The 26,558-nt window shown below is 41.2% G+C and overlaps 1 long non-coding RNA gene across 1 annotated transcript; it reads left to right on the plus strand.

Annotated features, from left to right (window-relative positions):
- The first annotated feature begins 2,053 nt into the window (after positions 1–2,053).
- LOC112948199 lies at positions 2,054–7,415 on the plus strand. Its single transcript, XR_003249561.1, has 2 exons — positions 2,054–2,262; positions 7,244–7,415. It is a non-coding gene; the product is annotated as an uncharacterized LOC112948199 (long non-coding RNA).
- Positions 7,416–26,558: the final 19,143 nt, after the last annotated feature.

Below are 26,558 nucleotides of genomic sequence, written 5' to 3' on the forward strand. Positions count from 1 at the left end.
TGCAGCACAGCTCTTTTGGAAGGCTGCAAGATGAAAGGAAAATAGACGAAGTGCTGAGCTGCTTGTGTGAGGTGGCTGTGCGGAGGCAGGGCCTAGTCAGGCAGGCCATGGCTGCGTGGGTTTGTGGGGAGAAGGAGAGATCTGGGGTTTATTCCTCTATTGGGAATACAGGAGATGGAAGAACATTGCCAGCTGCATAACATACCTGCAGTCAAGAGCACTGGGTATCATCCCTACTCCTTTTTGTTTTAATTCCCATAAAAGAGGCATGTTGCTTAAAACAGAGTTTTATTCTCTGTGAGCTTAATATTCCTGCACATTTGACCCTATGAAAGCCAGAGTGTGAATCTGCCACGCTGGTGAGTGTGTGAGGAAGGGTTTTCCAGTTGCGAGTGTGCAGTGTGAGACTTCCTGAGCAAGGAAGAGCTTGAAGAGGAAGTCACCGTGAAATGCCATGAAGCCTGATCCCCAGTAGTGTGAAGGTAAATGGTATTATGGGAATTTCTAGCAGCTGGGACCCCGTCCCTTGGACTCAGGTGCTAATATGCCATAGTCTAAGGCTGTGTGACTTCCCACGCTTCCTACATCTGCAGCTGTGTTCTGTGAGTCTGAGAGAAATTAGTGGGAATGAAGCTGTTGGTGCTATGGGACAAACAACGAAACAGCAGCTCAGTTCCCCACTGATTACCTTGATATCCCAGAATGGGAGCTGAGGGGATTTGCTCTCGTGGCTTTCATTAACTGATGTGTCATTTAGGCCTGGAGAATGCAGGAACATTTGGCCACAATCTTTGCTGAAATTACTGAGAGGGGAAACCTGTAACAAGAGCCCTGTTTGTGCCCCCTGCACTGTGCCTTGGTGGGCTGGTGTTTGGACTCACCATGCTTAAAGTGCTACAAATGGGAGCCAGACGTGGTTTAAGGTAATTTGTTTCTGGTCTGGGCTCTGTTTGGACTCACCATGCTTAAGTTCTACGAATGGGAGCCAGACATGGTTTAAGGTAATTTGTTTCTGGTTTGTGATCGGGCAAGTATACCTGTATTAGAAGAAATAGATGAAGAATACCTCTATTTTCTGAGAATCAAAAGTATTAATAACTCCCTCAGATGCAATTTGGAGGCAAACGAATAGCTACTTCTTTTTTATTTTTATTTTTATTTTTATTTTTATTTTTATTTTTATTTTTATTTTTATTTTTATTTTTATTTTTATTTTTATTTTTATTTTTATTTTTTTTCCCAAATTGGGGAGTGTTATTTCAGTGTACAGAGATTAGGACACCATATGAATTAAAACAAAAGCAGTTTATTTGCATTTCGTTCCTGAGATGAGACACTCATCTAGTTGTGACTATGTGGCAACAAGAATTCTAAACTGTGCAGTAGGGCTTAATCTTTGGGCTTTTATGCTTCTGCAAAATGGCTTTCATATAGAAACATTTTCTTCTTACCTACAGCTGAAATTTGCTGCCATGGCAACCTCCTGAATTTGGAGGGTCGGGGTGCTCTAGGCAAATGTGTGGCCTCTGAAATCATTATCCAAATTGGATTTCATTTCTCTCCTCCTCTTGCACTGGGCAGCACCTCACATAACCAGACCAGAGGGAGGCCAATATGGATTTAAACTCTCTTTTTCTTTCTTTGAATGAAAGAGTATTCGGTGCAATTTATTTCCTTATTCAACTGGCTCCGTCTTTACCTAGCTCTGAGCCTGCCGGGCTCACTAGGACCATGTTGTGCTGGAGTGCCTGTGAAAGCCCCTTTGTTGCTGGGGAAACACAAAAACCTTGAATTAGGGTCTCAGCAACTCAGCATCATAAAATTGGTTGCTCATTTATTGGCTTTAATATAAACCTATTTTTTATTTTGTTTTGTTTGACATCTGTGTCTGGGAATGACTTGGGACCTGTAATAGTCTTTTTTTTTCTTTTGTATATTTGAAGGGGAAAGAAAAAAACTGACATAAATGTGCATTAAGACTTTAGCAAATAAAATGATTAAAACTGCCGAGAACCCACAATGTTATGTCAATGCAATATTATTTAAGTGAGATGTCACCGTGTTGATCACTTAACTTGTAATTACTATTTTCCATTTTATGTATTAAACCACTTCCCACTGCTTACCCATGTTYTTTTGCTGTATTTTAGGTTGTAAGAAAAAAGGAGGAGTTTATGATTAAAGCTCTGGACAAAGACTGTGTAGACTGAAGTTGCTATTAGTGTAGTACTTGCTCTGCCACAAACTCCTGAGATGACGCTGGTGAGTCACTGTACTCCTTTATGCCTCATGTGCTTGTCTGCAGACAGCACAGCACAGTCTTTCTTCTCATCCTTTTGCTCTTTGGCTATACAGCATGGCAGTCACTGGAGTTGCTTCTTATTCTGCACAGATTTTAAATGAAGCTTCATGGTGCAACTGTAATAATAAATAATTAGAGGGAGTTTGGTAATAAGCAAGGCGGTGACCCTACTTGTTTCTTTCCTGTTTGAGAAGCTCCTCGCCTGCCACAGCAGCTGTCATTAATGAAGTATATCCACTTCCATCTTTCCCCTATGATTTCCATATCTCAGTCATAAGTAGATTTTTTAGAAAGCAAACAAGCAGTTGGCCCATACGTTATGCTAAGGCCCCATTATCTTGGGATCAGTGTGTGTATTTGAACATGCTGGAAGTACATCTTTAAGAATAAAAGCCCTGAGGGGGAGATTACAGACATAAATGTTTATCTTCTGAGCTTTCTGAGATGGTATTTAGCCCCATGAACTGCCTGACATAGCCAAAATTGTTTGTGAAGGATGCTGTTAATGAACCTCATTTGGCTCCTTCTGAATTGGCAGGAAGCATTCAGTGGACACTGGAGATACTGCAAAGCCTCCTCATGAAGCATAACAGCAAGGCAGTAATGGTAGGACGCACACATATGCTATTCTACTGCCAACCCTTACCCGCCCTTCTCAAGGGTAAAACACTTCTTTTGTAAGTCTGGTGAAAACTTATAGGCCTCAGAGTCATTGGTGGGCAGAGGGAAGTCTCCTTTATGGCAGTTTGAGCACGAAGTCCACGTCTTGGCACGTAGCACATGAGGCTGAGCTGACTGTAAATATGTAGCCTTCCACCATGCTGTTGTGTTAATAGGGCCTGAGGGCAGAAAGCAGCATTTTGGAGACTTCACAGTACAGAAGAATGGCAGGGCATGAAATAGCTGTGTTCACAGGTTGCCGTCCACTATCTCACTCTGTTTATACCATCCTTTCTTTGCCAAGGGAGGCAGAGCCTCAAAGAGGAAAAGGACATGGTGTGCTGAGGCTGCAGTAACCTTTGTGGTATTTCATACATCCTTTCCCTTTTCTGCTATATGTTTTCTTCCTTTCATCTTGCTTTGGGTGGAATCATGGCTCACCAACAGACTGTATGTATTCCTCACTGAATGTGAGGAAAAGTACCTCACATTCAGATTACTACAGGCATATCCCCCAAATTACGAGTTTCCCTTGTGTCTGTAAACTGGGTAAGGGAATTCATAAGAATATTTTTTTCTCACCAGAGGCACCTTTCCTTCAGGTGTATTGCATACACGACAGAGGTGGCTCCTCCAAAGGGAGCATCTACCAATCAAACAGAAATTTTAAGTTAGCCAGGGAAGTGAAAAGCAATGATTACGCAAGTTACCTCATCTTTTTCAAGTCGCTGAAATTGTATTGGGGCTCAGACTGGCAAGGGGGATGAGTAGAGGCTCTGCTGGGTGCTGTTGCATTTAAACAAATTGATCTTCTCCCCAGAGTTCTCTCTCTTTGTGTGCAGGCAAACCATGTGTGTTTGCAAGAGACAGTATGCTTGTGTTTCTCCCACGACCCTGCTGGATCATTAGTGTTATTTCTGGAGGTCTTGTTTCCACAGTAACAAGCAATTACCATTGTTCCTTGGACTGCCAAAGTTACCACCAGCAACGCAGAGGAAGATGCGTTATTCTCTATATTGGGATAAAATGCCTTCATATGTCTTGCTATTCACTGAATGCCAATCCTGACGCAGGTCCTGTGCAAATAGCACACTCCACCCCCTACCAATGCTGCTTTTACTGGTATGAAGACATGCCAAATTCTCAAACAATCCAGACCGATCTTCTCTGGGCTGTGGCAGCGCAGGGTCAGGATTTCAGCAGCAGGGTGACTGTGCCAATGGTAGCTCTGGTAGGAATATAAATAGAATAGCTTGGAGGCAGTTCTTACTGCATTGTGCTTAGCCCTGTTCTAAGTAATGCTGGATGGTGACGTCAGTAAAATGCTCTCTCCATATTTACCGTATAGCTTGTACAAGTGGTGGAGCTGCAGCTCCAGCAGAGGAGTCTGGTGGTCTCATGCTAGCAGGATGCTGAACTGTCTGTATTTCACACTGCCTTCATCATCCCCCAAGGGGCAAAGTGGAWTCATCTTTTCCAATCATTTCTTCCATCAGTGGCCTCTCCTTTCCCTTTTACCTTTATGCTTAGATAGATACAGCTAAAATGGGCTCTAAGCTCTACAAAATATACCCTAAATTTCAGATGCTTGTCAGACAAAAGATGCAGCAGCTGGGAAACTGAGGGAGGATGAGCTTTGGTAAATGAGAGAAAYAGGATAGTGGGAACTCAGGGAAGTGGCTGGATTAGGTGTCAAGACTCAGAAGGTTTTTATGGTTTTCAGGGATTCCAGTTTCCAAGTGCAGTTCCATATTTTAAAAAGCTCCAGGACCAAGTTATGAACTTTGACCTCATCTTAACAGATTTTTCTCTTGAACASGTGTGTATGTATCTACATTTACACACACCCATTTACCTGACTAAGGATAAGGAGAGGTGTTGGGGGGAGGACATGGCCTATAGCTTCCATAAATGAAAGCACAGAGAAGTACAAGTTTTGATGCAAAATGGCTGAAGCAAAGAGATTAAGAAAGACTTTCTAAAACTGGCAAAAACCTCTGCAAAACAGGCTTCTGTCTTGGAAATACTTATCTAAGAGTTTTTTTAATCCTACATTCAGCAGAGAAGGTTGAGCACAGTTCTGAGGGTGAGTTTTTACCTATTCTGTTTATTATTTGACTGTAACATGAAGTCTTTCTTTGGAAGGCAACAGTAAAATTCTTCACACAGGCGACTGAGCTCAATCTGAACTGAACAGAAAGGCTGCTGCTTCCTGTGCTTTGACAGCTGCCAAAATTGCACAGCTTTAGTTGCCTTCGAGAAAATAGAAGTCCAACAGCAAATACACATTCTCCTGTTGGAAATGCAAGAAGGCATTGGCAGAAATAATTGGTGACAGAATCCTTGAGTCTTTGGCTGGCTCAAGTCCCACCTTGTCTATGAAATGAAGGAGTTAAGCACCAGTGGGCAAGAATGTTCCTGCATATCATTGTATCTTTTCTAGAGGGCAGGCCTGATTTTTAAGTGTCTCTCCAATAAGCAGGAATTGAAGTGTTAAAAAGTCCTTAAGTTGTTTTTGGCAGCTGACTGTGGACTAAAAGCAGTGCTCTAAGGCAAGCTTAAGAAGATATTCTTGGGCCTGGGAGAGTTTTCTTGGAGGAAGCAATACTACGAAATCCATCAAGCTTCTCTTATCCTGGTCTTTTGTGTTGCAACCTCCTAAAGCCTTGGCTTTTAACATAGTCTGTATGGAGAGAAAAAAAATGTTCTCTGAAAGAAAACCAGAACTTGCTGTTTGAGGTCAGGGTGACTGCATACACGACATGAGTGTCACATGATGGGCTGATACTCGCTTTTGTATTGTACATATTCCAGTTCCCCCCAAAAAGCAAATTTCTGTTCTTTAAGCTTCAGCATCCACTACCATCCCACATTTTCATCCAAAAAGTTTAGCAGCCAGGGTGGCATGTCGACCTTGCCAACAGACACTAGGTGGAGGCCTTGGGCTGCAGTTTCACTATAGAGAGTGAAGGCACTAAGARCAGATCACTTGGCTTTGGGAAGGGAGACCTTTTGCTCTCCTTCGTGCTTGCACATGATAGAAAGGAAAGTCTGAGTTCTCCAGGTGCAGAATGAGATGAGTGGAGGGATGGAAACCTATCTGTCCCATCCAAAGTCTTCTCTACTACAGGATTTTGTGAGCAGGGCAGTGGTGAGATTTTTTTCTAGTTCCTAGATGTGATTGGGTTGGAAGATGCATTTAATTTATCCAGACTTTATTTACCTTCATTCATATATCCCAATTGGGATAATTTTGAGAACTACCAAAATAGCTATAAAAAATACTAACTTGAACTGAAAATGAGTACTGAGAAAAACTGGAGCTTGATCTGGTTTGTCTAGCGACAAATGCTGGTAGAGCCAACCAAGATGAAGTGCATGCTATATTTATGAGGATTGCTTCAGACAAAGCCTTAAAATTATTCCAAATAGGGAGATTAAGAATTAGTAAAAAGAATGAATCATAGGTTAAGTGAGAACTAGCTGAAATTCAAAAAGTACATTTTGAAGGAAATTTCAAAAATTATTTTAAAGGTTATTATTCTTAATGGTAAAAATGCTGTTTTCAATTACTTCCTAAGAACTGAACACTATGAACAATTCAATTAGATGATTTTTTTAAAAGCTGACATTTTCCTTTGAAATGTAGTTAAAATTTGATACAGTTTCACATGTCTGTTGTAGTGAAGAATTATGTTATACCAAATCAAGTCTCATAAGAGGGCATGTTATGCAATCCTACCAGTGATCCTAGCATACTGTGAATTTCATAATTAAATATTCTGTTATGTAATTTAGTACAAGTAATCTTTTGTTTTATTTTCAAAACCATTAAGTGATTTTGCTACCAAGTAATAATTAATGAATTTTCTACAAAAAGTGGTACAAGCTTTATTGGTCTTTGCTGAATGAAATAATTGAGATTTTTGCATGCTGAAGAAGAAGTAAGAAAAAAACCATTCTGGATACTATTTAAGGATCCATTTTTTTTTTTAAATATCCCCGAAACCTGATTCTAGGCTAATAGCAGCATATAGAAAAGAGTGTACAGAATATAGAAAAATATATTTGAAGTTCCTTGTCCATGGAGATTTTTCATTCACTTTCATTTTGGGAAAAAATGTTGATTTTATCCAAATAGTATTTGCTGGTTGAAAACTGTTTCGATTAAAATTTTCACACTAATGTGAGCTGTTATGACATTCTCCTCCTCCACCCTCTGAGATGTGGTAAAAGGGTGAGTGAAGTTATTGATTTCTCTTTCCTTTTTTTTTAATGCAGTGACTTCGAGAGCTCCAAAGCTGTTCTGCAGACAGATGCACAATTGTGAAATATCAATATGGACTGCAAATCTCTAATGTTAGTGAGCTCCTTTTCTCCACTGTACAATGTAAACCCTATCTCCGCAATGCTGTACAGATACACATTTGCAAAGATGTTTTTCTGGAGATGCCATGCATGACATACCCGCTTTTACTTGTTCTCATTTCTAACAACATTATATGGGGTTTCAGTTCTCTGTGTTCAGCCTCCTACCACTTAAATATAGCCAACTCTGAGCTGCAGCTATTGAACATCACACAAGCAACACCACAAAACTTAGTGGAGAAAGCAAAGAAATTCAGAGAAAGGCAACAATGAGTGAGGACAGCATGGGTTGTTTGGGAAGTGATATCAAAGCATTATAGGGAATGAGCAGTGGTTAATAGAGATGCAGAATTGCCATCACCTTGATATTCAAGAGATACCAGAACCTAAAGCAGAGCTCATGAGGATGGCACAAAGAAGTATCACTATGAGCAGTCAGTTTACAGGAAGGGAGATTAGCAGGTAAGCTTCCCTAAATAGTAAGTTTTGTTAGACTGTCAGAGTCCCAAGGAAAGAATAGGAGGCATCATTGCTTGAATGGCTTGAATTTCAGCTTTGGGCTGAAAGTAGCCAAAACGTTGAGACAGTATCAAGCAATAGCAGAGCAGGTGAATAACAAGAGTTGAATGAATCTATAGAAAAAGGTAGAAGAAAGATAAAGGTCTGAAGGAACCTTATGTTCCTTAAAGGAAGTTAGAAAAGAGCGTGAACTGGTTTGATGAGAGCTGGGACATGGCAAGGGAAAAGTTTTCAGAGCTTTCCTTTTACAACATGATGACCTTAGTCTAGGAAAGGAGGAAGAAGAGGAAGACCAGACAGAGGAAAGGAAAAAYGTGTGTGAAGGTAAGTAGTAATATATGTGAGTGTGGCACAAAAGGAGGAGTGGTTTGGAAAAAGCATTTTTGGTGACTGTCTCATTTTGCTCAGAGACTGCTGGCTGGAAGAGAACACCATGGTGGAAGAGGCTGCACATGAATTCTTGCTGCTTTAGGTAAAGTGATGTGGAGGGAAGATTGCCAGACACTGTTACTGCACATTCAATGAACAAACAAGAAGCAACCGCAAAAGTCTGTTCACAACGCAAGTTGCATAGCAACACTAAATTGTCAGATTGCTGTTATGGCAGTTCCTTACATTATTCCCAATATTAGAACCCTTTGTAGGAATCACACAGTATGATGTTACAAGCTGACTTCCAATGTGGCTGTTTGATCTTTGTCCCTTGCTGAATGATGTCATGTAATTTTCTGCAATGATGTTTCATAGTGGTACACYTGAAACAAAAAGTCTTGGGGGATCCATCAACACAAGTCTCAGGGAGAAAGGAATGTGACTGTGCAGGGTGCAACCAGTGAGGCAGATCAGGCAGGAGAACAAACCTTCAAGAAGTTTAGATGCAGAGGAACTCACCAGGACATATGTTACCTTTGGAACCTCTCTGTATTGAGCCTACTTATCCAGCTGAAAAAATATTTAGAGGGTGCAGGTGCTGATATGATCTGTTTGAAACTCTTCCAGGTCACTCTTGTGGTCCATGTCTATAGTGAAATCCTAACTTCCAGTCAGCCATTTCCTGCTGTACAGTGTAAGCACCTTGTGAGCTGTCTCTTGGCTGAATAGTAGCTCCAGATGTTGACCAGAAGGCAATTACGATATCACTATGCTGTGATGTACTACCAGTGTCTGAAACAACACATGTAGGTCTATTTGCCTAGTGGAATGCTGCTAGTGCTCTATATACTTTCTTTCCTGGATGTCTTGCATAACATAGCATCCTCCTCTCTGTTTCATTCTGATGCTGTTTCTTTCATCGAAGCAAGTTTACATTTCATTGAAATGTTTCTGCCATCTCTTTTTGCATCCAAGGCAACCATGGTCACTGGGTGCCAAGGTGCGGCTGAAATTTTAAGGTTGTGAATAAATTGCTGTTGTGACAAACTTAGACTGACACAAGCTTGGGATATGAGGTAGAATAGAAATGTGCTTACAGGCCTTTTGCACTGTGTGATGGGATCTCTCAGGGTGACCTGCTTAAGCTAGCAATGTATCGCCTTTCTGAAGATTCCCAGGCTCTAAACTATACCAGCTTTTTCAAGATCATTACTGCAAATTATGAACAAGCAAATAGACTTGAGAAAGACAAGATAGACTGCCTGTCCTTTCTGGACAGAATAATGGAATTATTCTGCTCCATTAAAGCACCTGATAAGGAAACAAACAGCTTCAGGAAACACTTCCTCTCTGTTCTTATTCTCAGAAGCGAGAGGACACCAATGGCCTAATACCCTGACTAGATGTTTCAAGTCACTTTTGGTTGGTATTAAGAGAATCAGGCTTGGACAAACTATAACTCAGTAGGTGATAAATGTCCATGCATTACACTTCTATGATGATCTGATGACCTTGGAGTTCTCCTTGACAAATGAATATCCTCTCTAATGCTCAGCAGTCATTTGCAAAGGAGCAAAAGATATATGCCTGACTTTTTGCTTTCCTTCCTTGAGTATCTCCCATGGAGAAGATCTACTGGATAGGACATTCCAAAGAGCTTACTTTTCTTTCTGGAAGAGTCTCCTCTCTGTCTGTGTTCTGGATTTCTCTTGCCTCCCCCTGAGGATAAGGTATTTGAGCCCTTCAAAATGGTAAGAGGTGTTGGAGTGGTCACTTCTGAAATCCAGCTTTGTAGAAACAGAAATTTACTTATTCTCCCAGAGACCACTATCAGGAAGGAATTTCCAAGCGCTATGCAGAACAAACAAGTTTTGATGCTTCTGCACRTATTTTCTGACATCATGGTTACTTTGGTGAAGCAGTTGATCCTGAGTTTTAGGCTGCCTTAACTGAAGACTTCTATACCACCTTGCTGCCATCCAAAGAAACAGAAACAAAAGACAGTTCCACTGGGCTGGTTCTTATATGAGTATTTTCTTTTGAACTTGGTCTTCTAGTAATTGGTGGAGATAGAGGGTCCCATTTGTCATGGGTCTTCATTGCTGCCTGGAGAATGATTCTTTTATTAGACCTTATGTTGTGGTTAGAACTCTTAAAAATTTCTCCTTGCACATTTCAGTGAGTCTYAGGCTCCATGCCTTGCAGGGAACCATCTTTGCAGTGTCTCTGCTTTATTTGACAGTTGAGTTGCCTATGACCTCTTGAGGATAACTTTCCCAGATTAAAAAGCGCTGAAAAAGGGTCAATGGAGAAGTTCAAAAGAAGTGTGTAAATAGGCAGGTTTCAAAGAAGATCTTCCTCTGTCAGCATTGTCTGCATGCGTGCTCATTTTTTATAAACATTCAAAGGCTCGAATTTCCTGGCACTAGTAGACACAGAAAACAAATGTCAAGGCTGCACATAACTACTCTCCATAAATTAATATGAAACATGCACACAGACATTTCATCTGTAAGTGCTCATACATTCTTCTTGTCAGGAAACAGAATAAATAAAAATCCTACCACCTGTATGTCCTGAAATACTTTACAAAGAAAGCCAAGATCATCACCTCCAATTTAGCAGATGGGGCAGGGTTTCTTGATTCAAGAACATTTTTGGGTAGTGAAATAGCAGTAGTTAGCTACTTCTGTAGCTAATCTGCAGAGGAGGTTGAGGACATACACATTTGTTTTCTTTTTCTTCGGTCCTCGACTACCTTTTTAAAAGGAATCATTCATCCTTTCATTTACTGCTCAGGGCACTGGGTGCTTCATCACCACCAAGCACAGGTTGCAGTCCATTCTTGCTATGCCTGTGTACTTACTTGCATGTGTTTTCTTTCTTCCTCTCTCCTTTCCCTTGCAGGTATTCTCTACTTTTCTTCCTTCAGGTCACCTCTGCTCCACCTTTGGGGCTCCTCACTGCTGATGATCCCCCCCGATACCTCTTCTGGGCCAGCTGAAGTCTCTGCAGAGCTCGCTTGTTTCTGGCTTTGGCTTTACTGTACATATCYCACTGGCCTGTCCTTTTCTCAAGGAAGGAATCACTCTTCAGGGTTTTAAGAAGAAAATTAGTAGTTTTGAGTCCTCTCTCTACTTTCTTTTGTTGGTTTTCATCTTGATGCTCCCTAGACTGTGCAGAGATGCAGGACACACCAGGAAGTATATTGTCTCCTGCTAAGAAAGACTTTGATAAYGAGTCTTAAAAGGTTCCCTGGTGAGAATAGGCTTGGTAGTGGCTCTAAGAAATGAAATATAGTTAGAAGAGACTTGATCAAAGTGTCTAAAGTAACATATAGCAGAAAAGGTCTGTCAGGACCACCTTTTCTTTTAAAAACAGATAAAGGGCTATTCAAGGAAAAGTTGGCACATTCTGTACTCAGGTACTTCACATGATGGTAATTAAACCATGAGGTGTATTGCTACTGGATGTTTTAGAGGCTGTWTACTAAAGTAAACAAAAATACTAGTAGCTCTATAGAGTAAGTCAGTTTCTATACCCCTGCAAAATAAAATATTCCCTGAGCTACCTTCTAAAACTTCTTGCCAGACCCCTGAGGATGCTCCCAACCATTCCCATCCCTGTCCCTGCCYACCCACAGGCCTCAGGCCCAGCCCCAGCATTCGTTGTGGGTTGTGTCAGYCTCTGTCAGCTGCTCTGTGTATGTCATTTTTGCCAGGCTTTATTATCACGTGCAATGGCCAACAACATTTTTTAAATGAACKATTACCTCACAATGTACGATTTTTATCTACAGCAAGAGTTAATACATACTAGGATACAAAAATGGCTGCAGTAAGTCATTTTATCGATRAAGTTCTTCTTAAAAGTGATCATTGTTAGAAATCATTGATCTTCCTCTTGTCCTCTTAGTCAGACAATATCACAGCTCCAAAATGGGAAGCCTTGCTGTGTGAATAGAGATACACAGATCAATATCCCTACTTGTGGAGGCAAATGAAAATGAGGTACAAAGGTAGCCTTCCATAAACCTGGTAGCAGGAGTGGTTTGAAGGCAAGCATCAAATGTGATGGCGGTTGATGAAAAAAGTGAAATGAAAAAAAAAGTGTGTATGCATATTTTTGACTTGAACCTCCTTTGATTTGGAGCTTAAGGATTATTATTTTGAGGATAATTTAAACATTTTCTTGTAAAATTTCCAGAATTTCCAGAAGAGGGAGTGGAGTGAAACTAGAAAATTCTGTGGAAATAGCTGTGTCTGTATACAGCTGTTTTTGGATATATCTGCTTTGGAAAGGCAAGTAGTCAATAGAATAAGACTGGAGGGATCCGTCTTTTTTTGTGAGCACATCCTCCTATGCATCCTAAGAGTGCAGACTAAAATATCTTTGCCATAGATTTAGCAGAAGTTTTATTGCAGATCACAACTAAAGTGCTAATTGGCTCTCCAGCACCAAAATCCATTAAGTAAAATATAGCCTGTGCAAGGCCAGAATGAATTTGGTTCCAGGTCTCACGTCCGTGAGGTGTTTGTGCAATGAATGTTGCATCCCTGACAAGGATTTTGTTGCACCATGCAGGACAGAAAGCACATAGACAGACTTCTCCTCCTTCATTTCTTTTTCTTTGATAAAGGAAAATAACTTTACAGACCAAAGAGCTAAAAAATGTGTTGGCCTCCACCACTTCCTTGTGTTGTGTTGTGTTGGAGGAGGGGAGAGGGCATGCAGAAGCCTTGGTGCCCTTTCCACCTTTGGAGCTAAGGTCAAATTCCCCACCTCAACTGCCTCCACCTTGCCTGGGCGGGCAAGGACTGATGGGTTGCCTTGATGACACTTTTTGTCGTGGCCTTGGCAAATACTGGGCCCAGCTGTACATCCGGTCTGAGGAATCCCATATGAAACCTCCAGAGTGAGAATTCACCTTATGTTTAAAAGCAAAATGAGGTTGCAGTCATACTCACTTCCTCTCTGCAAAACCCAGGAAAGTCTCCCAACCCTCTCCTCTCCAAACCCCCAACACTTTTCCTCTTTCTTTGATTTTCCAGCTAAAAATAGGGTGACAGAGGGACTGTGGGGTAAGCAGCTGGAGTAGAGCGGAGCCGGTTGCCATAGAAACCAATGAGCCACTTAGCAGCACTTGCCTTATTTCTTCGCTTGCTGATTTTTTTTTCCCCTTTTGTGCGTGGAGGGGCAGTTGTGAGGGAGGAGAGCAACATGCAGCCCAGTGCCCATTTTCCTGCCCCATGGCAACCTGGGCTGCAACTGCTCCAGCAGGGTCTCTATCCCATATGGGTAAGGGGAGGAGCATGAATGTCACAAGGAAGAAGGGTTTGGCTTTAATGCATGCAARTATGTGGAGAGCCTCCCTCTCATCCTGGCTTCTCCTCTTCCTCTCAAGCTAGTTATCACATGGATGATGCCTGAAATAGTCAAAGAGGGCCCTATGAACAGCCTGTCTGTGCTCAGCCACAATGCAGGGTGAGGTAAAACTGTCTCCAAAGGTGTCCATGTTAACATGTAACTATTGAAGCAGGGTTTTASCCCAGACCCAAAGAGTGAAATAGTAGTTTGAAGGTGAATATAAAGATTAGAAAAGGGAAATGTTCTTYTACTCTCATGTCTTCCTTCTGTTATGAAAAATTAACATTTGGGTGATTATTTAAAATAGATATCCAACCTAGTTTTGGTTCACATGGGGCTAAAGTTGCTTTAATTTCACTGCATATATATTTCTCAGTGGTGAAAACCTATTTCCTTGGAAGATCTGAAGTGAAAGATCTGAAGATCTAAATGGGATACCTGAAGCGTATTAGTTTAAACTATAATTTGGYTATACATGATTCTGGTTTGCAGTGCTTGATTCACACTCTGCCTTTTTTTTTTACCCCAACTGAAGAGACATGCATTGTTAGGAAGCATATACTTCACTAAGTTTATTTTTAAACTTAGAAAATACTGTCAGTGGCAAAAAAAAAAAAAAAAAAAAAGTACTGGATTGGNAAAAAAAAAGTACTAGATTGGCAGCTCTTCAGAGAATGAAATCTTCTCTTCAATTCTCGAATGGCAGAGCCAGTTTTGATAAGACCTTCCTACACTACTCTTCATCCATATGCTCCAAGTGTGGTTTCCTCGTAACCTGAGACATATGACAAAGCCCCAGCTGCTCACACCTGGATACAAACCCCAGGTTTCTGCCTGCAGGTGCTATTTTCTTTGTCTGAGTCAATCTCATGCTGTGCTGTGTGGAAATAGTAGCAGCACAGAGAGACATGCATTAATGGGTACTGCCAGAACAGCTAAGCTATAAGCAATTTGCCAGCCAAACTTTAGCTGGTAAAGCTTGCTGGTGTCAAGCCACTCCTTCAGGTTGAAGGTTGTCAGCATTCCCAAAACCTCAGAGAAAGTCTTCTCTTCAAGGAATCACAGTAGATAAGTCAAAAACAGTTGCTGGAAATTGGAACCAAATATTTTTTCTCTTGTTGCCCTGAAACTGGGTTCTTTTGTTTGAGTTCCTTTCTTAACATGAATGGAGGACTAACAAGTAAGTGAAAATGTAGGTAAGTGTAAATGTTAAATAATGAATCTTTGTAAAATATCTACAAAATCAAAGGTGTCATTTTACCTGTAGTCATCAGGGGCAGTCAGATAAGACATGATTGACAAGAGCAAGCACTGCCTCAGAGATGCCTTGGCAAACCTGAGGACCTCCTTCACTGAGAATCCCCTTGACTATTCCATAGATGACATTTTATAGTTGCCTAGAAAAGGACATGGAAAGTTCAACGGAGGCTCAAAATAATGGCTTTTAATATTACTCATCTACTCTGCATCACTGACACCAGATGGATATCCGCTCTGAAGAGCTGTATGAAGACTCATGTGGCTGGATGGATCCCCTTCAGACTTGTACAGACCTGTAATAGGAAACATGACAGGAATATAGACAGGRTCCTGCTGTCTATACATTGCCCTGGTTGGCAGAGCAGTCCTTTTACTGTCCTTACCATCAAACAAGCAGAACAACCTTGGTGTGGTRCTGATGTGCCACGTTATGGGCATTCATCTAGAGTTATCTTGCTTTCTCCTTCCTCCTCAGGTCTGAGTGGGGAGAAAGGGGGGAGAGCAAGAGCTGTTCTGCAAAGGCCCTGTGTGATTAGCGTCTTTCCATCATTTAACTGAGACTGTAGTGTAAAATTTGAATCTGATTTTAAAAATGTCTCCAAATTTAGGCAGCTTGATCTGTGTTTGGTGGTGGTCTATTTCTCAGTGAAATGTAAAACAGCAGCCAAGTGTCTTCTGTTGTACATTATTATGTTCCTTAATTTCATGGTGTGTGTTCTTTGTTTGTTGAAGTAGCCTGAAGTCATGCATCAAAACTCTTACTGCACTCACGAAAACATACCAAAGGCGAACTTCACTGGCTAATTAAATCTTCTCTGTTGCATACTGGCATGACAAATATAGATTTTAAACAAACATAATTTGCTATTACAGAGCTGCTCTGATTCCCTTCACCTGATCTTATCAAAAGGTCTAGCCCCAGAGGCAGGATGTGCTGAACATCATGAAGGAGGCTCAAGGAGCTTAGATACAAAAATAAAGTAGTTTTTGTAGAAGAAGGATTCAGGTATGATATCAGAAACAGATAAATGTTGCAAAGCAAACTCTTCTATTAGCAAGATCAGAAGCTGCATGTCTTGTGTTCTCTTTAGGAGTCATTCAGAGCTTCAGCTTGTTGGCATGTCTGAAGAAAGCAAATGAGAAGAACTGAACCCTACAGCAACAGCTTGTGGTGGAGGGGAACAGAGAACTGTCGAGCGCACTGAACATCAACAACAGATGGGTTTTTGTGCAAAACATGGTGCCACAGTTAGACTGGGAATGAAAAATGATGGCTTTCCTTCTCAAGCAGTGCAGGAGGATGCAGGAGCATGCAGGATAAATAGATGTATTCTTGATGGTTTGAAGTAAAAAGTGGAGATGAAATAGTGTGTCCTTCCTCTTCCCAAGGAAACTTTTTCACTTTCTGCTTCCCTTAGGGCTGTGGCCCATGCAGAAAATCCTATCCCCAGTTTCCACAGGACTGAGATTTTGCAACTCCAGCCCCTAACTCCACATGATACTGCCAGCATAGCTGATCTCTGTTCTGTGCCATTTTCCTTTAGTCCCAAAGTTGCTGTATATCATGCTAGAAGCATCAGGGAAGAACAGATGTCAGTAGATAGGGAGTGCAGGGTAGACAGAAGAAAGAAGAAGTCAAAATGAAGAAGAATGAAAGGAAAATATTGGCCAGACAAGATTCATTGCAAGAACCAACTCTTATATGATCTTACCACCCAAGTGCTAGAAACAAAACCCATGTATTTTCCCATTGTCTGGATGGGAAAATTTGTCTACCTTTTCTGGAAGATTCCTCACCCCCTGAGGAATGTGAAATTTTTAGAGGAATTCTAAAACAAAACAAAACAAGTATTTACATTTAAAATGCTAAAATTCTCATTAATACTATGTCTTTCCTCATAACAACATTGATGTGATATTGGATTCGTTTTGCATGGCACTTCTTATTTTCAGCATGGAATGAGTTTTTACACTGTACTGCTGAACCCTCTGACAAGGAGATGGATGAGAGAGACTGTGGTAACCTGAGGTTTGATACCTCAATTGCTAGTTGTGCTAGGTAGAGAATCTCAAACTCATTGAGCTGCTTTTCCCATTAAGATGTGTGTAATAGAGGTAATACTTTTGGTTTTATTAAGATTAGATGGCAGTAAGTAAATGAGAAGGTTTTATGCCATTTTCACAAGTGCTGAAGTGTTACAGAACTGGCTGAAGCATAAAACCTGCCTTGAAGAGAAAGGAAAAGGACACTTCCATTCTGGCCAGAGACTCAGAAGGGTAATGTGGCACCAGATTAGATCCATTTGGTATTTTAAGGTTTCTTTGCAACCATAAGACTAGAATGTTATTCCCTGAAGAATGCAGTCCTGCRGTTTAAAAAGAAATACTCTGGCATAAAATGTACTTCATAGAGAATTCTGCTGCTATGGAAATTATGGGTCCTTGCCAGATACCCTCCCGCCCTGAAAGAAATTCAACCCCAAAGAAGCAGATGGACTCAGAGATATTAAACACTAGGGGAATGGGTTCAGCTCTGTTGCCCTTTTTGGTGAGATTGCAGCTGACAGTTCAGGCAGGAGGATATGTGCAGTGAGTAACGTGAAGTGGGATAATGCATGCAGAACACTGTGTGCTGGAAGACTTACATACGGCTCTTGCTCAAAATAGTGTCTCCAGACATAGGCTGTGGAGTATGTGCATAATGGTTCTTTGCTGAAGTTTTTGTGCAGTATAATATTCGATGGGAATTAGACGCTTTGCTTCTGCACAAAACTGCATCTGCCATTGCAGGCTGCTGGGCAAGATCCCTGCGTAACATTTGGGTGTTGCTGCATATGTACATTGTTAATGCCTAGATAGACTTTTGGAATGATGAAGATTTTTCTTTCTTTCTGATCCCTTGCAATGACAATTCCTCACTGAGTTATAATCTCAACTGCTGTGTACATCAGTGCATAAAGATTTGGTTAATTATTTGTTTAAAGGTAGCAAATATTCTTTCTTCTCTCTCTTTTTTTTTCTTCTTTTTTTTTTTCCCTGAGTTCTTGGGGCATAATATCTTTGTATTTTTTCCTTACTTTTACCAAAACACTGCATCACTGGACTAAGGCACATGTCTCCGCAGTTGTGCTTCAGAACCAAAGAACTACTTGGGACTCTGCTCACTTTGCAAACAAAACAAAGCCTGACAGCTTTCTGTTGTTCTTTTTTCTAGGCTGTTAACTCTGGGCACTGTGCACCATCAGTGCTAGAAGAAAATGAATAAACTTAAAATATGGCACCTCTGAGCAGCAGAACAGAGAAGTTTAGAATGAGAGCCCTTTCTCAATGTTATGTGCTGTGAACCATTCAGAAATTGCTAGACTGCTGTCTGTGCTTTACAGAGCATCAGATCATGATACAAGGATACTGTGTAAGCGTAAGAAATAATTATTAGCTCCTATGTTAAAATTGGTTGATAGCAGCAACTGTCCTTTTCTCTCCTTTCATTGATGTACTTGTGAGCTCCGTCAATCAGAGCTCTGTGTCACCAGCACAAGAAGGGGAGGGTGCAAGTATGTTTATTTTTACTGTCAATTGTATTTGCTAATAAGAGAGGAGTCCATTACTAGAGAGGGAGCGTGTGTGAGTTAGTGACTGAGTCAATTCGTTATCAAGTGCTGGCTCCAGTGCCAAATACTGCTTGGGAGAACTGAATCCATGATTCCTCCACCCCCATCTCCYTTTGTCTAGCCTCTCAGATTCACTCCCAGTATTAACTGGAGATCACAGCTGCTGGGGAACTGGCAGATACAATTTTACAAATGGATGTTATCTGATGTGAATCTTTCCTCCTCCCCCTCCCTGAGCATCTGACATTTCTCAACTAAACGGACAGATGACAGAGCAAAACTGGGATTATTTCTTTCTGTTCATAATAATAATGACTTATTTTCAAAGTGCTTTTTGCTCAGTAAGGAGRGGGAGCAGAATAATATTTGTCAAGCTTGCAGTTTTCCATCTTAACTGCTGTTTTTTTTGGCCTCATACAGTTCTCCTTTTCTCACTTAATCTGTACTATTTGTTCTTCCTTTCTGCTACTTCTGGTTCCTTGCACATAATGATGGATTAGTGATGATTCCTTTTCCTGGCATCAGGTGTGGTCGTAGTCCTCTTCGGCTTCATAAGCCATCCGCRAGTCCTTACTTAAGCCTCTTTTATTCTAGCCCCTGTTAGTGAACTAAATCTGCTCCTGTCCCAGCCTAGCCTAGTTGTCTGGAGAGACATACTTCACCCCCACTAAAAGCAGCGGTGAGAGCTATCTGTGGTGAGAGTAAGGTTACTGCTACCTGTGAAAGCATGAGAGAAACAGCAGTCAGCCATACTGAAGGCTATCCAGAAGCCTTACTAGCACCTAAAGCAGATAAAATCTCATTTTCTATGAGTTAGGGCATTATAGTCCTAAAAATGAGGAAATAATGACAAACTCCAAAGCTTTAGGAGGAATCAGGGGCCACCTGGCAGACACCATCATCAGCTACTGTCTTTAGGTGAGATGCTCATTCAGTACTGGCTTCTGTGACAAAGTGCTGATGGCAGAGCCACCAACACAACTCCTGCTTTGTTTCCTTGTGCTGCCCTTCRAGCTGCTGCCCAAATCCAGGCTTGGTTATTTCTGTGATGACAAACCCTGAGCTTGTGTTACTGCACGTAGGGTGAGGAGTGACCTGTAGATCCCAATTGTTTCAATTCTACCTCTAGAAAATCCCCTATTTTAACTTAGGCTTCCTTTTGTCCATTGTAACATGTYTCTCTCCTTTTCTCCAATGGAGCCAGTCCCAGATTCGGAAGCTGATTTTTGTGAGTTTTCTTTGCTTCAGACCTGGCATTCCTTATCCTGTCTACCTGGCAGATTTATCTGCAAAAGACATTCCACAGCTCATGATATTTATCTTYGTAATGATTATAAAGGGCTGTTCCCCAATGATGTCCCTTGTTTCATTAGGCCAATGACTACTGAATTTTGAAGATCTACAAAAAAAAAATTGGAAACCTTGTTTATAGCCTGGGAGAATGCATAGCTGACCTTCTGTCAGTGGTCAATGGAAGGAACAGATGTTGCTCTGTGCAGTGGTGCTCCCCTTATCACCTTTGGGGAAAATGGTTTGACTTTGTTTTGCTCCAGTCACTTTTAGAACTGCACTATCTAGCCTGAAAGAGAGAAAATGAGTTTAAAAAGTCCAGGGTTCTTTTTTTAACCCTGGCCAAGAAAAGAGCAGAAAGGCTCAAGCAGAACCTTTGGCTATGTTGTTTTACCCCTTCCTATTGCATCTCATTTTAACTTAATCCATGCCTTCTGGACAGGGATGGAAAAGTGAGACCAATCCAACAGAGGTGTGCCAAGAGGTTAGGAGAAGAGGGGAACAAATTTGGATGAACTGGGACAATAATGGAAGAGGTGGGGCTGAAAGGTGACTAATTAACTGTTGGTCTTGCAGATGGGGAGGTGCACTGGGAGAAGTCACTGACGGTTGTGGGGAGGAGCTGGATATTCTTCATCCTTGTGCCATCCAGAGTCACTGCARGGGTGATCCAAAGTCACCATCTGCTTTTGGTGACTGTGAATGTTACACACTGGGGAGCTGGAATCAGAGTGCTTCAAAGACAATTCAAACATAGCATCATTTCTAGAAAAAAAGAATGAAGACCTTGTAATGACTTGGCATCCAGCTCCTGTTTTTTTTCAATGTCCGCAGTTGGCTGTACCATACTTTACTTATATTCCTAAACTTCTTTGACCATTAATTCTCACAATGCCCCGTTTGTAAGATCTGCYTCCCTAGTGCAAATGGAGAAACTGTCAAACTGGAGATGAAGGGACTTTCCTCTAGTCCCAGAGCAAGGCAAGTTTCTGATTCAAGTTCCTTGTTTTTGTCTACTACATCTGCTAGACCTGCTACATCTGCTAGACTATAACCTGCATCCCACCCCTTCCTACATGTGTATCTCCTTTCTTTCTTCTGCTTATATACCATAGTAAGTGTGAAACACTCCTCCAGTGTCAATTTAGCCATGTAAGAACAGTTTTCCTGCTTTTCTGTCTCAAGTAATCTTTTTTTTTTTAATATTTCAGCTGAAAGTGCATCTTCATAGCCTACGCTCTTGAATTTTTCTCTTCCTCTGCAATTATTTACCCCTCAAAATGGCTTTATTTAGCTACAGTATGTACATTAAATATGAAAACGTGTCTGACTTTTTTAGAATAGTTATTATTGGTTGCCTTCGGATTGCATGATGAACATGAAGTCAGTCAGTCTTGCTAAGCATGTGGGTAGTGTAATAGTCAAGGGTCACTTCAATACCTCTCACAAGCATCCAGCTCCTTGTGCCACATCTTTGAGGGTACGGAGTAAACTTGTATTGTAATTTGAAGGTGAGAGTTTTCAAGGCTTTATCTTTCTTTGAAAGCTCCTTTAGCTCTTATATCTGGACTATAAGATGTCATGTGCCTTAGCCTCACCATGATTTATAGTACAGATCCTCAGCTTGGGATAGCACCCAAAAGGTAAGCTGCTGAGGCAGTAGGAAAACTTACGTTGTCCTAAGGTCATTAAAGAGCAATACAGTTTACTTACCAGTGTGCAGGACCACAGTCAAAAAGCAAAGCTCAGGCTTGGAGAATTTGCCTGCAAATTTCAAAGCAGTTTAAAAATATGCTCAGTTAAGCTTGGTCTGAAACTTGCTGGAGTTGTTGTTTAGATCAGATTTCAGGCAGTCCAAGCCTCTTTTGCTGAATGGGTTTCAGCCTCATGCAGAACAGGCTTTGTAATGAGGTTGATCGAAACATGGCATTTGATCTCTGTGGCAGTATAGCTGCTTCTATATCAGTTTAACTGAGCTAAGCATTTATTTTAAATTTTGAGCAAAAATTCACTCGTACTGCCCTGATAGAAGAGCATAGTTCAGTATGGTGTTAGGTATGGTTTGTGCCAAGCACACTGTTCTCCCTAAGGTTTGTTTGCTGTGCRGTCTTCATCAAGAGCCAGTAATGGACTGCATTTCCTATTCTCAGTAMTGTATTTGTACAATGTATGTTGACTTAAAAGTATACAGAAGTGAAAAAATTGACATAGGTGTAGTATAAAGTGTTTTAACTAACAAAGCAGTGTTACTATCAGGTGAGATGTTAGGACTTTTCAGGAAAGGAACTGTCTGATTGAAGTATGAGAGTTCTAGGAGAATCATGGAAGGTCATTAAGAGGTCAGTAATCATTAGGAATGACTATTTTCTTCTAATGTGAAAAGTAGGAGTGCTCAGTAAAATTACCTGGCAAGAGGATCAAAACAAACAGAAAAAGAGACCTTTTTTTTTGTAGGGGGCATGTTTAAACTATACTATTCACAGGATGATGTGGAGGGCAAAATTATAAACCTTTCTAAAAGCAGCTTGACACATTTATGGGAAAAAAGACCATTAAGATCTATTTAACACACAGATGCAGATGTGATCTTTGGCTCAAGAAATCTCTCAGCCATGGATAGTTGGATGCTGGGAGAATGTATTGGGAGAAATATCACTGCATATTTGCACTGTCTTCCCCTAAGCTTCTGCTGTTTCCTGTTGCAATCATAGTACTGGGCTGTGGTGGTCCTCTTTGTCCTATCCCACACATGTGCTCTGCTGGTCTTAACTTTCAGAATATGCAGTTTGTTTAGAGTCACATTAGACATTGATGTTGAATTTGCCCAGTAAAGAGGCTTTTAGCTGTTTGCTCAGGAGAGTTTTTCCTAGATAYGATCCAGAGACAACAACAGCTTTATAGTTAGGGCAATCAGTAATAATTTGTAATAAATACCTCTATTAATTATCTTTAATAAATATTGAAGTTATGAGTCATAGGGAGTTGTTGGAGACAGGGAAGAAGGGGATGAAATCCTGATTCTTAGTGGAATCACATAAGGGAATTAGGTATTCAAGTTACATGATATATCCAAAATATATATCCAAGTAACATCCTGGACAAAGGTCTTTCTTGAAACCTTGGATCTCTGCTAGAAGAACCATGATTCTTGCATCTTTTTTACTGGGTGAAGCTGAGACAGAACTTCTGGCAGCTGAGCTATAGAAAAAATCTGCTTTTCTTTAATTGCTGTGTGCCTGTCTCTAAGCTTAGCAATTCTATTTTTAATATATGGAATGTAACAAATACACTATATCTTGAATTCTATGTTAGACACCTTGTCTGCTTTTAGAAGTGCCTTCAGGGAAGGTTCAACTCCAGAAGCCTCATTCCTAAGGGAATGGTGAGCTGTGAGACACTATGCTCTGGTTGTCCTGGGACTGATTCAAGGTCCTACATTACACTCTCTGGGCTGGTTTGAGAACTGGCGACACAAGACGTCATTCTGGAAAAGCTGTTTCCCAGCAACAAAGTGTACCCAGACTATCCTTAGCAGTAGGTTGAATTTCAGAACCATAAGACTCTTCCATGAATTTACAAAATCAGGCCAAATAAAGTCTGGGAATTATGGCGGAAGCAAACTTTAAACAGAATGAATGAGGGAGGGGAAGAATACACTTCTTTCCTGCTTTTGATTCTGTGAGGGTTTTGTTTGTTTGTTTGTTTTGTTTTGTTTCTGTGTTTCCTGGTCAGCAAAACCTTCTTCCTTGAAGACAGGAAAGCATTTGCTTTGATATGGGGATGCCACTGTGCATGTGGATGGGAATTAGGAGAGAGGAGATCCGGTGTGAGGAATGGCAGATCTTGTAATCAGTTATGATCTTCTTAATGTCTGTATAGCTCAAGAGATGGAATATGTCATGGAAGTCATGAACGCTTCATGACTCCTGATGACCTGAGCTTTGATTCACACTCAAGGAGGTGTCATGGGAATGCCAAGAGCTACATGCACTGCACGCCTCAGCTCACTGCCTCTCTGCTTGAACTCTTTTTAACTTTGATCTTTTTTGCCTTCCTCCATGTTTCCCACCAAAAGGGCAAATCTACCCTGACTCTAGCTAACAAGTGGCTGTGTCTGACATGATATCCAGTTGCCCTCTTCCTTCCCTTCTTCATGCAATATATACTAAACAGATTCTCATTATTGTTCTCCAGTAACTAAGCAACCATGAAATGTCAGCTTAGCCTAAATAAATAATAAATGGGTTCATATATTTGTAATATATTTATTCTATACAAGTATATTTAGAAATATGTATAGTTGTATGATTGAGCGTGTTTGTATTTGTATATGAGAAAAGCTGATTAAATGTGATAATACTTTGCACTTTCAYCTGTGGCCTTGAAGCTTTTTGTTCAAACATACCCATATTCTTGTGATGGAGATAKTAGCACTACCTCCAAGTGACAGGTAAGCAAGCTGTGGTAGAAAGAAAGTGACTTTTCAGGGTCACAAAAATACACAGATGAAAATACAGGAACATCTGGAAAAAAAATGTGCATGAATATCCAGTACCAGATCGCAAGCCTTCACTCTGTCACTATTTACAGGATTTCAAATAGCAGGCTGTCTTTTCTCTGGGCATCTGCTCCTCTTTTCCTCTCTCATTTTGCTCACTCCTAACATCTCTGTTCTGTTGCTCTCTAAATTTTACATATTGTTTCCCAGTGTCTCTGTCTCTACCCTATGACTCTCTCTGGTCATGTTTTCTCCCCTTCACTTTGARTCCTTTTGCTTCATATTGTGTGGAAAAACTCACCGTCAAGAATCGAATGTTCACAAAGGAGACAGAGGTGTTCTAAAACAGAATAGAGGCAGAGTCCACCAGGGCATCCCCTGTGGAGTCGCTCAAATTACTGGAGGACACAGCAAACAATACAATTAGGAAATTCTGTCCTAATTACCTGAGTGAGTTATGCCCTCTCCTTTTGCCCACTGGCTAAGGTACTCAGAATTTACAGACTTTGTGACCTGCCAGTGTACGTTGCTCCTTGATATGTTCCCCCTCCCTGGTCACACATCGCATGTCTAATTAAAATGATTTGATGCCTTTTCAGTGTGGAAAAGTTAATATTCCTTAGCTCATTTTGCTTGTGCCTGCTCTACTATGTTTCATTCTGGGGTCATTTGTTGATAAGGAGCTCTCTGCCCCTCTCCTGTTCTCCCCCAAGGTCAACTGCACCCAACTGCCTGCATATGCATAGCACAGCCTTCCTAGCCTCCCTGCCTCTACTCTCTCGTCCTGCTTGCCAAACACTAGCTCCCTTATTTGTAAAGACACAGGCTTATTTGTTCCACTCAATGCGACCACATTTGCCTCTTAGACCTCTGGCTTCTTGCACTCCTTCCTTTGCTGCAAATTCTCCTTTCAGCTCTCCAGCTCTTCTCCAGTCTGTGCTTGCTACACCCTTTGCTTGTTTGTAGAGAACTTGGCAACATGCAAAAAATGGTCACTTCAAATGAAAATGATGAGGTGTCCTCAGGGCTGGGAGAAAACAGAGGCTGCAGAGTAAAGTTCTTATCAAGCAGGAGGTGGAGAAATCGCTTTGATAAAAAGGAGAAGCACCAGGATTACTTGCAGTGGCAAGGAGAAAAGTTGCTAAAATTTCTTACTTTCTATAGCTCCTCTGCTATAGAAAGGAGGAAGACTTCTGGAATTTTCTCCCGTGTGAAATACTTCTATGCAAAAACTCGCTATGAGCTAGGTTTGAGCCTTTGTTCCGATTGTGCTGGAATAGTACTCTGGGATATCAGTCTCAACCCTTGAGAAATTTCATAATGTTAGAAATCCCTTTAGAGAGTCTTCGACTGCTCTCAGGGGATGTGGCCAGATTGCTGTTGTGCATTGTCAGTCCCATRTTCCCATACTGGACTTTTCCCTTGGGCAGTGCATAACAGAGCAAGTATCCCCTGTTAGGACCTGGGAATTTCCCAGGATCTGGCCATGTCCTAGCACAGAGAAAGAGTTTTTTTCTGGGTGCTGGGGTTTTTCCAGTGACTTAGTTAAAATATAGTGTGGATGCTGTCCAAGATTTGTGGCAAAAACTAAATGAGGCAAATATCAGATCTCAATGGATATCTTGAGCACACCATGGGTTACCTAGAGAAAGATTCAGGCTTCTCAGTTTGAGAATTACTGAAATAGGTTGTTCAGCTCTAGCAACTGGTCTGAACTAGGAATCAAAGGCTGGAGAGTCCTTTTTTATCATCTGTGTACTACATCCCTGACGAGTAGCAAGAAAAACAACTGTATGCTCAGGGTCCTGAATTTAAGAGAGGGATGGAGCAGTCAAGAGGTTTGCTCTAATGTTGCAACTACAGGCAGCTTATCCTGTGTAAATTGAGTGGGCTTAGAGGAGGAGTGGGAGGAAAAGAACTGCAGGAGAGCTGGAGGTTAAAAAGACAGGAAGCAAGTCCATTGCATGCCAGTAAAGAAAAACAGGTTAGATTTTCAGCTGGCTGAAGAAACCAAAGTCACCAACATCCTTCCAGGACTGCAGCCAGAGCAGATGAACTGCCAGCGTAAGACTGATGAGACTCAGTGGGAGAACCTTTAAGAGCTACAATCATTCTATCAGTGCAAAATCTCACTGCCTCAAAAACTCCCCTGTCTCCCCCAAGGTGTTGTGGTCTCTTTTCCATTAGCAGTAGGCACTGAGAGAGCAGTCTGCACTCCCATCACATTAGSGGAATGATAACAAATGTTGATCTTTGGAGTTTCTATGAGTGAATTGAGCAGGGTGAGGGAACCCTCTCCTGTGATCATTCT

The sequence above is a fragment of the Nothoprocta perdicaria genome, unplaced genomic scaffold (assembly GCF_003342845.1).
Source record: "Nothoprocta perdicaria isolate Ctin4 unplaced genomic scaffold, notPer1 scaffold_256, whole genome shotgun sequence".
Lineage (NCBI taxonomy): Eukaryota > Metazoa > Chordata > Aves > Tinamiformes > Tinamidae > Nothoprocta > Nothoprocta perdicaria.